Genomic DNA, 14,872 nt, shown 5'->3' on the forward strand with positions numbered 1-14,872 from the left:
CATGAAGCACATCACCCCTACTGTTGTAAAGTTGTCTTTCTTTGACTTATATTGACATTTAGAAGCCAACTTTTTTCTCCACCTGCACCCGACTGCTTGCTTGTCGGCACATCTAACTGCTGATTGGTCAGCTGCTGCGTGCTGTCAATTGTTGCAGCTCGAGCCAATCAATGACCTTGTGGGCGGTCTAAGGGCGGAACAGGCTTTGGCGGTCGTTTTCTGCAAGAGTGCTTGGCTCGTCTCCGTTGAAAATAGCGAAACATTATTTTTGGTTGGCAAAAAGTGCAAGGGACCAAACTCTGTCCTTAAAAACACGGTCACTATTAGGTCTTAATAGCTGGCGACTCAAGTGAGTAGCCACAGTCCACAGTCAGGCAGTTGTTATCTAGGGCTGCATCATTCCTGCAGAAACTGGGGAGCCGCGGTTCATTGAGGCAAGCAGGGGCAATTCTATGGAGGTTAATTTGTGTCTTTATTACGAAAGCTTTTTTTGGAAACTGAATTTATAGAACTCTTTTTTTGTGAGCAACATTTTTTTTCTTCGAGTTGGGATTTTTCACTGAAGCACAGCAACCTCCACTGTGTTACATATATAAGGGGATCCAAGCACAATCAGCAGATTACATGCATATAGTAGCATATAGTGCTAGACATATCCTGCCTCTTTGTAAAAACCTGTCATGTGACTTCAAACTTGACACCCCATTGGCTGGTTCTGAGGCAGGATCAATTGCTTCAGTCTTAATTTACCCAAAGTGAGTCTTGAGTTTTGAAGCAACAAATACTCCTGCACTGATTTTTTTCATTAAATTTATACACACAAATTTTTTATTTTCAGCACTGAATATTTTTACACTGACTTTTTCTACACTGATTTTTTTTACCCTAAATTTTTTACTCTACATTTGTCACGGTGAATTTTTCTACACTGATTTTTTCTACAATTGATTTTTAAACACTGAATTTTTATACCCTGAATTTTTCTGCTCTTTTTTTTCACACCAAATTCGTACACACTTAATTTTTATACAGTTAATTTTTTTTCTGTACTGAATTGTTTTACGCAGAATTTTTCGACACTAAATTGTTTACACTGAATTTTTCTGCACTGAATTTTTTTACGCTGAATATTTATCACTGAATTTTCCTCCACTGATTTTTTTCACACTGAATTTTTTATACACTGAATTGTTTCTACGTTGAATGTTTATGCACTGAATTAAAAACATTTTTTTACACAAAATATTTTCTACAATGAATTGTTAAACACTGAATTTTTATAGCTTGACTTTTTCTGCCCTTATTTTTATTTTTTGCACCAAATCTGTACGCACTAAATTTTTTTACACAGAATTTTTCTGCCCTAAATTGTTTTACACAGAATTTTCCTACACTGATTTTTTTTTACGCTGAATTTTTCTACACTGAAATGTTTTTACGCTGAATGTTCATACACTGAATTTTTCTGCACTTAATTTTTTTTATTCTAAATTTTTTACACTGAATTTTTCTACAATGATTTGTAGAAACTGAATTGTTTCTACACTGAATGTTTATACACTGAATTTTTCTGGACTTAATTTTTTTTACACAAAAGTTTTTCTACAATGAATTGTTAAACACTGAATTTTTATAGCCTGGATTTTTCTGCCCTTATATTTTTTTTTACACCAAATTTGTACACAATTTTTTACACAGAATTTTTCTGGCCTGAATTTTACACTTAATTATTTACGCAGAATTTTCCTACACTGGTTTTTTTACATTTTATTTTTCTACACTGAAATGTTTTTACGCTGAATGTTCATACACAGATTTTTTCTGCACTTTCTTTTTTTATTCTAAATTTTTTACACTGAATTTTTCTACAATGAATTGTTTAACACTGAATTTTTATAGCCTGAATTTTTCTGCTATTATTTTTTTTTACACCAAATTTGTACGCACTAAATTTTTATACACATAATTTTTCTGCACTGATTTTCTTTACGCTGAATTTTGCTACACTTAATTGTTTTTACGCTGGATTTTATACACTGAATTTTTCTGCACCGATTTTCTTTACGCTGAATTTTTGTACACTGAATTTTTTACCCTGAATTTTTCTACACTGAAATGTTTTTACGCTGGATTTTATACACTGAATTTTTCTGCACTGATTTTTTTTTACACTAAATGTTTATACACTGAATTATTATACACTGATTTTTTTTTACATAAAATGTTTCTACGCTGAATTTCTCTGCACTGAATTTTTCTGTCCTGAATTTTTCTACACTGATGTTTTATACCATGAATTTTTCTGCTCCTATTTTTCTTTTTAAATACTAAATATTTAAATACTGAATTTTTCTACACTTAATTGTTTTTACGCTGGATTTTATAAACTGAATTTTTCTGCACTGATTTTCTTTACGCTGAATATTTTTGTACACTGAATTTTTTACCCTGAATTTTTCTGCACTGAAATGTTTTTACGCTGGATTTTATACACTGAATTTTTCGGCACTGATTTGTTTTTACACTAAATGTTTATACACTGAATTTTTATACACAGATTTTTTTTTACATGAAATGTTTCTACGCTGAATTTCTCTGCACTGAATTTTTGTGTCCTGAATTTTTCTACACTGATGTTTTATACCATGAACTTTTCTGCTCTTATTTTTTTTGTTTTAAATACTAAATATTTAAATACTGAATTGTTCTACACTTAATTGTTTTTACGCTGGATTTTATACACTGAATTTTTCGGCACTGATTTGTTTTTACACTAAATGTTTATACACTGAATTTTTATACACTGATTTTTTTTTACATGAAATGTTTCTACGCTGAATTTCTCTGCACTGAATTTTTGTGTCCTGAATTTTTCTACACTGATGTTTTATACCATGAACTTTTCTGCTCTTATTTTTTTTGTTTTAAATACTAAATATTTAAATACTGAATTGTTCTACACTTAATTGTTTTTACGCTGGATTTTATAAACTGATTTTCTTTACGCTGAATATTTTTGTACACTGAATGTTTTACCCTGAAGTTTTCTACACTGAAATGTTTTTACGCTGGATTTTATACACTGAATTTTTCCGCACTGATTTTTTTTACACTAAATGTTTATACACTGAATTATTATACATTAATTTTTTTTTTTTTACATAAAATGTTTCTACGCTGAATTACTCTGCACTGAATTTTTCTGTCCTGAATTTTTCTACACTGATTTTTTATACCATGAATTTTTCTGCTCTTATTTTTTTTTTAAAAATACTAAATATTTAAATACTGAATTTTTCTGCACTGAATTTTTTTACACTCATTTTTCATACACTGAATTGTTTTTACACTAAATTTTTTTACACACTGAGTTTTAAAACACATAATTTTAACACACTGATTTTTTAAACACACATTTTGCTTACAAACTTCTATTTAATAAAATTGTCAGCATAAATTGATGGGGAAAAAAATTAAACCTAAACATACATTTTGTTTGTCTTCTGCTTTCAAAGCTGTACACTGACTACTTTGTATGGCATTGTCCTTAAGGAAGATATCACAGACTACATTATATGCAGCATGTTAATAAATTAAAGGAAGAAAACTTAAGACTCTCAGTTTTTCCCCCTGAGATTGGATCCCATTATTTTGAAAATGGTGTTGCTACAACACAGCGAGAGTTAATTTAGAAACATCTATTGGCAGACGTTCACAGTACTTCATAATTGAGCAAAGAAGCGCTCGTGTGACCCCAGGCGCTTTTAGTTCGGTGCAACAATAAGGGAAACTTCCTTGCACAAGCAGATGTCAGCCTGCATGTTAAAATGACTTAAAAAATTGATAGTACAAGCTGAAAATTAACATAAGTTTGTTGCGACTGTGATGGGTTTGGAACTGAACGCAAAATGCGAAATAGTCTAAAATGGTGCAGCTGCGTTGGTAATGACATATAAAAGGTAATCTAATGAGATCCTTGATTCAAAACATCTAAAAGCAGGGGTCCTCAACATTTTCCAAGCCAAGGACCCTAAAACTAATTAATCCCCTTATTGTGTTTTAAATGAAAGTGGTCCCAGACGGTCGCTAGTTGAACTATGGTTGATTGGTTGTCTTACTAACCCATACTTGCCAACCTTGAGACCTCCGATTTCGGGAGGTGGGGGGGGGCGTGGTCGGGGGTGGGACAGGGGCGTGGTTGAGGGCGGGGGCGTGGTTAAGAGGGGAGGAGTATATTGACAGCTAGAATTCACCAAGTCAAGTATTTCATACATATATATATATATACATACATATACATATGCATATATATATATATATATATATATATATATATATATATATATATCCTGAAAATATGCAAACAAAACTGTGTTTAGATAATTGATACTTCAAACTTGCATAAATAAATCTTAAGGAATATAACATAACTTGGCTTCTGAGAGCTTCAAAATGTAATGAATAAAATGCTAAAGTTGTTGATAAACAAGCAATTATTTTAATAATGAAATATGGTCATTTTAAATGAATTATTATGATCATTTAAAATGAATTATTTCCAATATGTTTATTTTAATGTATAATTCTATGGCTGGATGTAATAAGGAGTCAGAAAAAATACAAATAAAAATACAATTAATTTAGACGTTTTTAGCAAAATATAGTAAAAATTTATTTAGTTTAAAAAAAAAAAAATTAAAAAAAAATTATTTTTAGGTAAGATAAACATAATAATACAATTTATTTCTAGTCTGGATGATTTAGTTTTTGTCACCCTGTTGTCCTCCAGTCATAAAAAAAAGGCTGTCCTCACTCAAGTCCGCATGGAGCTGGAGGCGGCGTGGCCTCCAGCTCCGGCTGAAAATCGGGAGATTTTCGGGAGAATATTTGTCCCGGGAGGTTTTCGGGAGAGGCGCTGAATTTCGGGAGTCTCCCGGAAAATTCGGGAGGGTTGGCAAGTATGTACTAACCAATTATTTTTGTCACGATCCAAACCCTCAAACAGGGCATTGTGTGGCCCTAAACAAGATTTTGCTTTAATATTACTTCTTTATCATTATTAGACTCCTGAAGGGCCCCACACGAACCTGAACCTAGTGTCAGAATAATTGTATCTAAGTTATCACAAAACTTTGTGTTTCAATGAGTTCCCGGCGAGCAGACAAAAGCTGTCTTTGATCTTACCAATCAAAAGGCTTGTAAAACTCCACTGTGTAGGATGGGAAGCGACATGAAGGTGACGGTTTCTTTGATATATTGTAATCCACAGGAAGATTTGATCTTGGCCCGAGATCTACAAAGCGGAGAGGAAGCAGGACCTGACTCCCCTCCAGGCAACTTTTCTTTTTTTTCTTTTTTTCTTAAATCAACATAGAAAAAACCACACGATACACTTTCAACTAGTGCATCAACCCAAACAAATCCCCTCCCTCCCCCATTCACACTCATACACACCCACTCACACAAAAGGGGTTGTTTCTTTCTGCTATCAATATTCTGGTTCCCACAACATGGACAACACTTCTGCAAGGGACACAGTCCCTGAAGCACACTTGATTGTTTGTGCCGCTGGTCCACTAACATTTTCATTTAATTACTATTTTTTCTTTCTTTTTTCTTATGTAATTATTTTTATATTGTTTTACTTTCTTTTTTATCCAAGAAAATATTTATTTATCTTATCTAAAAAAAAAAAAAAAAAGTTGAAAAAAAAAAAAAAAAAAAAGGACCTTATCATTACCAGACCTGGTTGTAAATGAAATTAGCTTAGTTTAAAGGTTTTTAAAAAAAAAACCAGGTCCAGTCCAGATAATGTCCAAGTCGGGTCCAGCAACACACACCTTCATTCATGTACACTGAGAAGAAAAAAAATAGAACATTTTGGAACACAACAGATTGCATATAATCTATAAACAAAATTACATTTTCAAAACAAAAAAAAAAAAAAAAAAATGTATGTACAGTCCAGATTATGTTCAGGTCACTAAAAATTAGGCAACTTTTCTTTGAACTGTTTTGTGACCAAAGGCAGCAGCTGTTTACGACCCCCTTCCTTTAGAAACAGCCGTTGCAATGTAATCAGGGAAAATCCAAATAAAAGAGGAGGCGTACAATCTTTCGACACTGCACAAGAGTACAGCCCAGATGTTTCTCCTCAATTGAGCTAAATTGAATTCTGTCTCTGTTTAATTCCTTGCTTCTTTGTCTGTTTAATAGATGTCATCAGTGTTTGAACCTGACACCTGTCATCACTCAGTATGCTTACATCAGGGGTGCTCAAAATTTTTTCTGCAGGCAAGCTACTTTTCAATTGATCAAGTCGTGGGGATCTACCTCATTCATATATATAATTTATATTTACTTATTTATGAAATATATGTTTTTGTTAACAAGTTAAAGGTGTTTAATGATAATGCAAGCATGTTTAACACATATAGTTAATATTGTTAATACATTAAAGGTGTTTAATGATAATACAAGTATGTTTAATACATATAGTTAATATTGTTAACAAGTTAAAGGTGGTTAAAAATAATACAAGCATGTTTAACACAAATAGTTAATATTGTTAACAACTTAAAGGTGGTTAAAGATAATACAAGCATGTTTAACACATATAGTTAATATTGTTAACAAGTTAAAGGTGGTTAAAGATAATACAAGCATGTTTAACACATATAGTTAATATTGTTAACAAGTTAAAGGTGGTTAAAGATAATACAAGCATGTTTAACACATATAGATTCCTTTCTTTCATGAAGACAAGAATATAAGTTGGTGTATTACCTGATTGTGATGACTTGCATTGATTGGAATCAGACAGTGGTGATGATAACGTCCGCATTTTCGAATGGAGGAGAAAAAAAGTCCTCCTTTCTGTCCAATACCACATGAAAGTGGTTGATTTTTGGCATCTTATTTGTCCAGCTTCCGTACTCCTTTCTATACACTTTACAAGAAATACATTGTCGGCAAACTCCGTAGCTTGCTAGCTTGTGCACGCCAGCTTTCTGAGACTCTTATTTTGGTAGCGCAGGCAGGATGAAGCAGAGCTTTTATTGTGCAACTGTGCGGTCGGTCTTTGGAGTTTTGACGACAGGTACGGCGCCAGAGTCTGTTGAAATAAAGTGTTTCTCGCCTTCCAGTCGGTAATTTTAATGAGCTGGCAGCAGCCAGCGTCATCTCAGAAGACCCTCGGGTGCCGTGAGTGTCAATCAAGTGACGTAAGTGACGTCATAGTGAAGATTTATGATCGCTCATTTTTAGGACTATTTTTTTAATGCCTGGCTGGTGAACGACTGACACACCCTCCGAGATCGACCGGTAGATCGCGATCGACGTAATGAGCACCCCTGGCTTACATGAACCGTAAGACAAATTATCGACGTAATTTAGTTGAAACTAGCTTAATAAAAAACATTTTTAAAGGTGTTTACATGCAGCTTATGATGTCGCCAAATTTTGTGTGGAAAATACTTGAATAGGATGTGAGACTTTTTTAAAGATGTGATGAACATATCTCAATTACCGTATTTTCTGGACCATAGGGTGCACCGGATGAGCGGGTCCAGTCAGGTCTATTTTCATACAAAAGGCGCACTGTATTATAGGGCGCATTAAAGGGGTCATATTATTATTATTTTTTTTCTAAATGGAAAACACTTCCTTGTGGTCTACATAACATGTAATGGTGTTTTTTTGGTCAAAATGTTGCATAGATGATGTTTTACAGATCATCTTCAAGCCGTTTTGTGGGCGGAATTATTTATTATTATTATTAATATTATTATTATTATTATTATTATTATTAATAACAACGCCGGAAATGTGTCCCGTGAAAAAACGTCCGACCCGAACTCTCTAATAACTAAAGTTCCTTGGGTGAATAATGTAAACTCACTACACCGGTTTGTTTTAGCGCTTTCATGGCGACTTTACTGACATATATAAATAAGAACTTTACACAACTTTATATTAGAAATGGCAACAAAGGAGGATGAATGTCCCATAACAAGAACATAGGCTTCTTCTTTTTCTCTATCGACTACGGCGTCGCCACAGACTACAAAGGCGGACGACCGCAATGTTTCAAGACTTTTGCAGATCCCAAATACAGATCAGCAGGTACCAGAAGGTAAGAAAAGTTGCTTTTGCATAATATTGTGAAACAAAACGCCAGATAATATGTCTTACCGTATACACACACCATAATAATACTCGTATGTTGAAGCACAGCACAATTCATCAAGCGGTGCAGCTTCATAGCTTACCATAATCGTACTAAAACATTTTGATAGATTTTTGAGCACGGTGTGTGTAATATTCTATATTTTCAATGGAACATATGCAATTTTGATGTTTACTTGAGTCATATTGCAGTCTACATGTATCTCTTATGTGTGACTGCCATCTACTGGTCACACTTATCCTTTCACCATGTACCAAATAAAATAGCTTCGGCGTCTGTAAGCACAACCAAAATGATTCCGTACATTAGGTGCACCGGGTTATAAGGCGCACTGTCGAGTTTTGAGAAAATTGAAGCATTTTAAGTGCGCCTTATAGTCCGAAAAATACTGTGTTTTATTTTAAAACCAGATCACTCTTGCATGTAAACACTCCCAATGATCGATTGTTGAACCCGATGTTGTGCGTACGTACCAGCATTCCCAATATAATAACCCAGAAGCACAGTAGATGGCGCACTCCATGATCAGAGAGCTAACTATATTTCCACGTTTATGCCTTGGTTTCATTAATATTGTTTTTTGGAAGCGTTCGGACCAGTAATGTCATTGGGCCTTTTTATGCGGGCTAAAGGCTACATAAAATTTCCCTAAAAAGTTCTTTCTTTGTTTGTTTTTTACAAAATATTCCAGACAAATTAAGTATAAAGTAGCCAGAATGTGCGTTTTAAAAATTATACAATCCGTCATTATTCACTTATAGAATTATAAATATGTAAAATTTTGCTTCACCACTTAGTGTAAGGCAGAGATTATTTGATGCATGTAAGGTAATCATTAGTGAATAATTATAATTAAAATAATAGACTATTACTAGATGAGGCAATTCCTGAAGAGGCAATTCCTGAAGGAATTGCGTGTAATGCTCCAATGCTGAAGTTGAACTGAAATCCTGGAATTTTTTTTAGAATTGTTGAAATAGAGCTGTTATGGTTTACAGAGTGAAGATGACGGCAAAGACACCAGGGAGAAGTAATGTGCAATGATTTATTTTATATATCGTCAAAATATATATTATAATAATAAACAATACAAACTAACTATAATTAAACTAAGGAATGGAGTGTGAGACAAGAATCCAAAAGTGTGTGTGGTGTTAAACTAAAAACCAAGGTTCCATATGAGTTGGGAAATTGTGTTAGATAAACGGAATACAATGATTTGCAAATCCTTTTCAACCCATATTCAATTGAATGCACTACAAAGACAACATATTTGATGTTCAAACTCATAAACTTTATTTTTTTTTTGCAGATAATAATTAACTTAGAATTTCATGGCTGCAACACGTGCCAAAGTAGTTGGGAAAGGGCATGTTCACCACTGTGTTACATGGCCTTTTCTTTTAACACTCAGTAAACGTTTGGGAACTGAGGAGACACATTTTTTAAGCTTCTCAGGTGGAATTATTTCCCATTCTTGCTTGATATACAGCTTAAGTTGTTCAACAGTCCGGGGGTCTCCGTTGTGGTATTTTAAGTTTCATAATGCGCCACACATTGTCAATGAGAGACAGGTCTGGACTACAGGCAGGCCAGTCTAGTGCCCACACTCTTTTACTATGAAGCTACGTTGATGTAACACGTGGCTTGGCATTGTCTTGCTGAAATAAGCAGGGGCGTCCATGGTAACGTTGCTTGGATGGCAACATATGTTGCTCCAAAACCTGTATGTACCTTTCAGCATTAATGGCGCCTTCACAGATGTGTAAGTTACCCATGTCTTGGGCACTAATACACCCCCATACCATCACAGATGCTGGCTTTTCAACTTTGCGCCTATAACAATCCGGATGGTTCTTTTCCTCTTTGGTCCGGAGGACACGACATCCACAGTTTCCAAAAACAATTTGAAATGCGGACTCGTCAGACCACAGAACACTTTTCCACTTGGTATCAGTCCATCTTAGATGAGCTCAGGCCCAGCAAAACCGATGGCGTTTCTGGGTGTTGTTGATAAACGGTTTTCGCCTTGCATAGGAGTTTTAACTTGCACTAACAGATGTAGCGACCAACTGTAGTTACTGACAGAGGGTTTCTGAAGTGTTCCTGAGCCCATGTGGTGATATCCTTTACACACTGATGTCGCTTGTTGATGCAGTACAGCCTGAGGGATCGAAGGTCACAGGCTTAGCTGCTTACGTGCAGTGATTTCTCCAGATTCTCTGAACCCTTTGATGATATTACGGACCGTAGATGGTGAAATCCCTAAATTCCTTGCAATAGCTGGTTGAGAAAGGTTTTTCTTAAACTGTTCAACAATTTGCTCATGCATTTAATGACAAAGTGGTGCCCCTCGCCCCGTCCTTGTTTGTGAATGACTGAGCATTTCATGCAATCTACTTTTATACCCAATCATGGCACCCACCTGTTCCCAATTTGCCTGTTCACCTGTGGGATGTTCCAAATAAGTGTTTGATGAGCATTCCTCAACTTTATCAGTATTTATTGCCACCTTTCCCAACTTCTTTGTCACGTGTTGCTGGCATCAAATTATAAAGTTAACGATTATTTGCAAAAAAAAATGTTTATCAGTTTGAACATCAAATATGTTGTCTTTGTAGCATATTCCACTGAATATGGGTTGAAAATGATTTGCAAATCATTGTATTCCGTTTATATTTACATCTAACACAATTTCCCAACTAATATGGAAACGGGGTTTGTATGTGTGTAATTAACTGTTGTGTGTTGGATGTTGGATGACGAAGCAGACAAATCCAAAGGGGGCTAGGCGAAAGGGGTTCGTGATCCAAGTGAGGTCCGTGGGGCAGAGAGAGAGGCGACAAGGTCCGTGTCCAGGCGGGGGTCGAGGATCGAGGGAGGCAGTCGAGATCCAGGGCAACGGAAGGAAAGCACTGCGGGCACAAGGGAGAAGACAGGGGACAAATCAAGCCACAGAGAGGAAACACGGAGAGAGCATAAAGCTTGTAGCTTACGGTTCACCATCGAGAAACTAAGTTCCCGCCAGGATCCTTGGGTCCACTGGTCCTTTATTCAACTCCTTCTCATCAGGTCCAGGTGCGTTAATTGCAGATTGTCTGCGGCTGCGGCGATGCGTGGGGGCGTGTCCTGTGGAGCTCACAACGGAGCTTCTATGTTTTCCCGCAGAGGAGGGAGAAGCAGACTGCGCATGCGCCGTAACAGAGCACACAATTCCCAAACAGGCTGAATACTTTGAAGTTGGAACAGTTTGAATCAGATGAAAAATGTGGGAGTTGTGGAACTTTGAAGAATGTTCCATTGATTTAAATGGGAATTTCCCCCACATTTGGGAATTTCAGGAAAAGCGGGAATTTTTTTGAACATGGTAAAAAACTTAAATGGTCTGAATGAGTTGATGTTAGAATTTTTAAAATCGGTCGAGAAATGTTGAAGTAGAAGATTTTCACCACCCTCAATAATCCACATCAGTTTAATGTAATAACTCCAGGTTGGAACAATAGGAACGAGGCCGTATTAAAATTCCGCAGAAGGCACCGCATTATTCCAAACAAGGGTCACGCGTGGTCCTCCACATGCTATGCAGTCTGGAACATGCAGGTCACACCAGGTGGGGGATTAAAAGTGTCCACTTGAGGGTGTTTGCTCGGTATTAATCCTGCGATAAGACTGCAGAGTTGTTCTTTTAACATGCATTGGCTGGACGGGATGGGTGGTCTCCAACAGCTTGGGAGTGATAAGAACACATAGATATGATCAAATAATATCAGAAGGACATTTTCCATCCAGGTTTTTATTGTTGGGTGTTGTGAGTTTACACCCAAGTGTGCATTGGGTGCACATTAAGCATCTACAAAACCCAAAACCAGTGAAGTCGGCACTTTGTGTAAATCGTGAATAAAAACAGATGCAAATCCTTTTCAATGTATATTAAATTGAATAGACTGCAAAGACAAGATATTTAATGTTCGAACTGGAAAACGTTGTTATTTTTTTCAAAAAAGCTGGCACAAGTGGCAAAAAAGACTGACAAAGTTGAGGAATGCTCATCAAACACTTATCTGGAATGTCCCACAGGTGAACAGGCTAATTAGGAACAGGTGGGTGCCATGATTGGGTATAAAAGCAGCTTCCATGAAATGCTCAGTCATTCACAATCAAGGATGGGGCGAGGGTCACCACTTTGTGAACAAATGCGTGAGCAAATTGTTTAAGAACAACATTTCTCAACCAGCTATTGCAAGGAAGTTAGGGATTTCACCATCTGCGGTCCGTAATATCATCAAAAGGTTCATCGAATCTGGAGAAATCTCTGCACGTAAGCAGCAATGCTGAAAACCAACATTGAATGCCCGTGACATTCGATCCCTCAGGCGGAACTGCATCAAAAACAGACATCCGTGTGTAAAGGATATCACCACATGGGGTCAGGAACACTTCAGAAAACCACTGTCAGTAACTACTGTTCGTCGCTACATATGTAAGTGCAAGTTAAAACTGTACTATGCAAAGCGATAGCCATTTATCAACAACACCCAGAAAGGCAGGCGGCTTCGCTGGGCCCTGAGCTCATCTAAGATGGACTGATGCAAAGTGGAAAAGTGTTCTGTGGTCTGACGAGTCCACGTTGTTTTTGGAAACTGTGGACTTCGTGTTCCCCGGAACAAAGAGGAAAAGAACCATTCGGACTGTTATAGGCGCAAAATTCAAAAGCCAGCATTTGTGATGGTATGGGGGTGTATTAGTGCCCAAGGCATGGGTAACTTACACATGTGTGAAGGCACCATTAATGTTTTTGGTTTTGGAGCAACATATGTTGCCATCCAAGCAATGTTATCACGGACGCCCCTGCTTATTTCAGCAAGACAATGCCAAGCCACGTGTTACAACAACGTGGCTTCATAATAAAAGAGTGGGGGTACTAGACTGGCCTGCCTGTAGTCCAGACCTGTCTCCCATTGAAAATTAAGCCTAAAATACCACAACGGAGGACTGTTGAACAACTTAAGCTGTGCTTCAAGCAAGAATGGGAAAGAATTCCGCCTGAAAAGCTTCAAATATTGGTCTCCTCAGTTCCCAAACATTTACTGAGTGTTGTTCAAAGGAAAGGCCATGTAACACAGTGGTAAAAATGCCCCAGTCCCATTTTTTTTGCAATGTGTTGCTGCCATTAAATAATGACTTAATGATTATTTGCAAAAAAAAAAGAAGTTTCTCAGTTGGAACATTAAATATATTGTCTTTGCAGTCTATTCAATTGAATACAAGTTGAAAAGGGTTTGCAAATTGTATTCTGTTTTTATTTACGAATTACACAACGTGCCAACTTCACTGGTTTTGGGTTTTGTAAACACAGCAGATGCCTTTGATTACAAAACCATCATCGTTGTCTACAAACAGCCCTGATATTCACATGATTGTCCTTCTGCTGTTGCTCTCTTGTATTTAGTACAAACCCCGTTTCCACATGAGTTGGCAAATTGTGTTAGATGTAAATATAAACGGAATACAATGATTGGCAAATCATTTTCAACCCATATTCAGTTGAATATGCTACAAAGACAACATATTTGATGTTCAAACTGATAAACATATATTTTTTTGCAAATAATCATTAACTTTAGAATTTGATGCCAGCAACACGTGACAAAAAAGTTGGGAAAGGTGGCAATAAATACTGATAAAGTTGAGGAATGCTCATCAAACACTTATTTGGAACATCCCACAGGTGTGCAGGCTAATTGGGAACAGGTGGGTGCCATGATTGGGTATAAAAATAGATTCCATGAAATGCTCAGTCATTCACAAACAAGGATGGGGCGAGGGTCACCACTTTGTCAACAAACGCGTGAGCAAATTGTTGAACAGTTTAAGAAAAACCTTTCTCAACCAGCTATTGCAAGGAATTTAGGGATTTCACCATCTACGGTCCGTAATATCATCAAAGGGTTCAGAGAATATGGAAAAATCACTGCACGTAAGCAGCTAAGCCCGTGACCTTCGATCCCTCAGGCTGTACTGCATCAACAAGCGACTTCAGTGTGTAAAGGATATCACCACATGGGCTCAGGAACATTTCAGAAAGCCACTGTCAGCAACTACAGTTGGTCGCTACATCTGTAAGTGCAAGTTAAAACTCTCAAAGTTTCTCAGTTTGAACATTAAATATCTTGTCTTTGCAGTCTATTCAATTGAATATAAGGATTTGCAAATCATTATATTATGTTTTTATTGATTGAATTACACAACGTGCCAACTTCTCTAGTTTTGGCTTTTGTAAACACAGCAGATGCCTTTGATTACAAAACCATCATCGTTGTCTACAAACAGCCCTGATATTCACATGATTGTCCTTCTGCTGTCGCTCTCTTGTATTTAGTCCTTCTTCTTCTTCCTATCATGTTCTTTCTAGTCCTTTAATTGCCCTTTTACCCCATACACCCCCCAATCCCCATTTTAGCACAGCTTTGCCTCCTCGTTTATTGATCTTTCTCCTCCTCGCTCATCGGTATGCCCGCGCATGGCCGTCCGTCTTCACCGGCCGAGGGAGCAAAAAACGGCCGTGAGAGAGTCACTGCTGAGCAGCCAAGACAGAACCCAGCTGGGAGGGTCACGACCCTAAATGACCATCCAGCCACGGCTACGCTCAATAAGTCACACATGCTCTCTTCCGTGATGGCAGGT

This window comes from Nerophis lumbriciformis, linkage group LG30 (genome assembly GCF_033978685.3).
Source record: "Nerophis lumbriciformis linkage group LG30, RoL_Nlum_v2.1, whole genome shotgun sequence".
NCBI lineage: Eukaryota > Metazoa > Chordata > Actinopteri > Syngnathiformes > Syngnathidae > Nerophis > Nerophis lumbriciformis.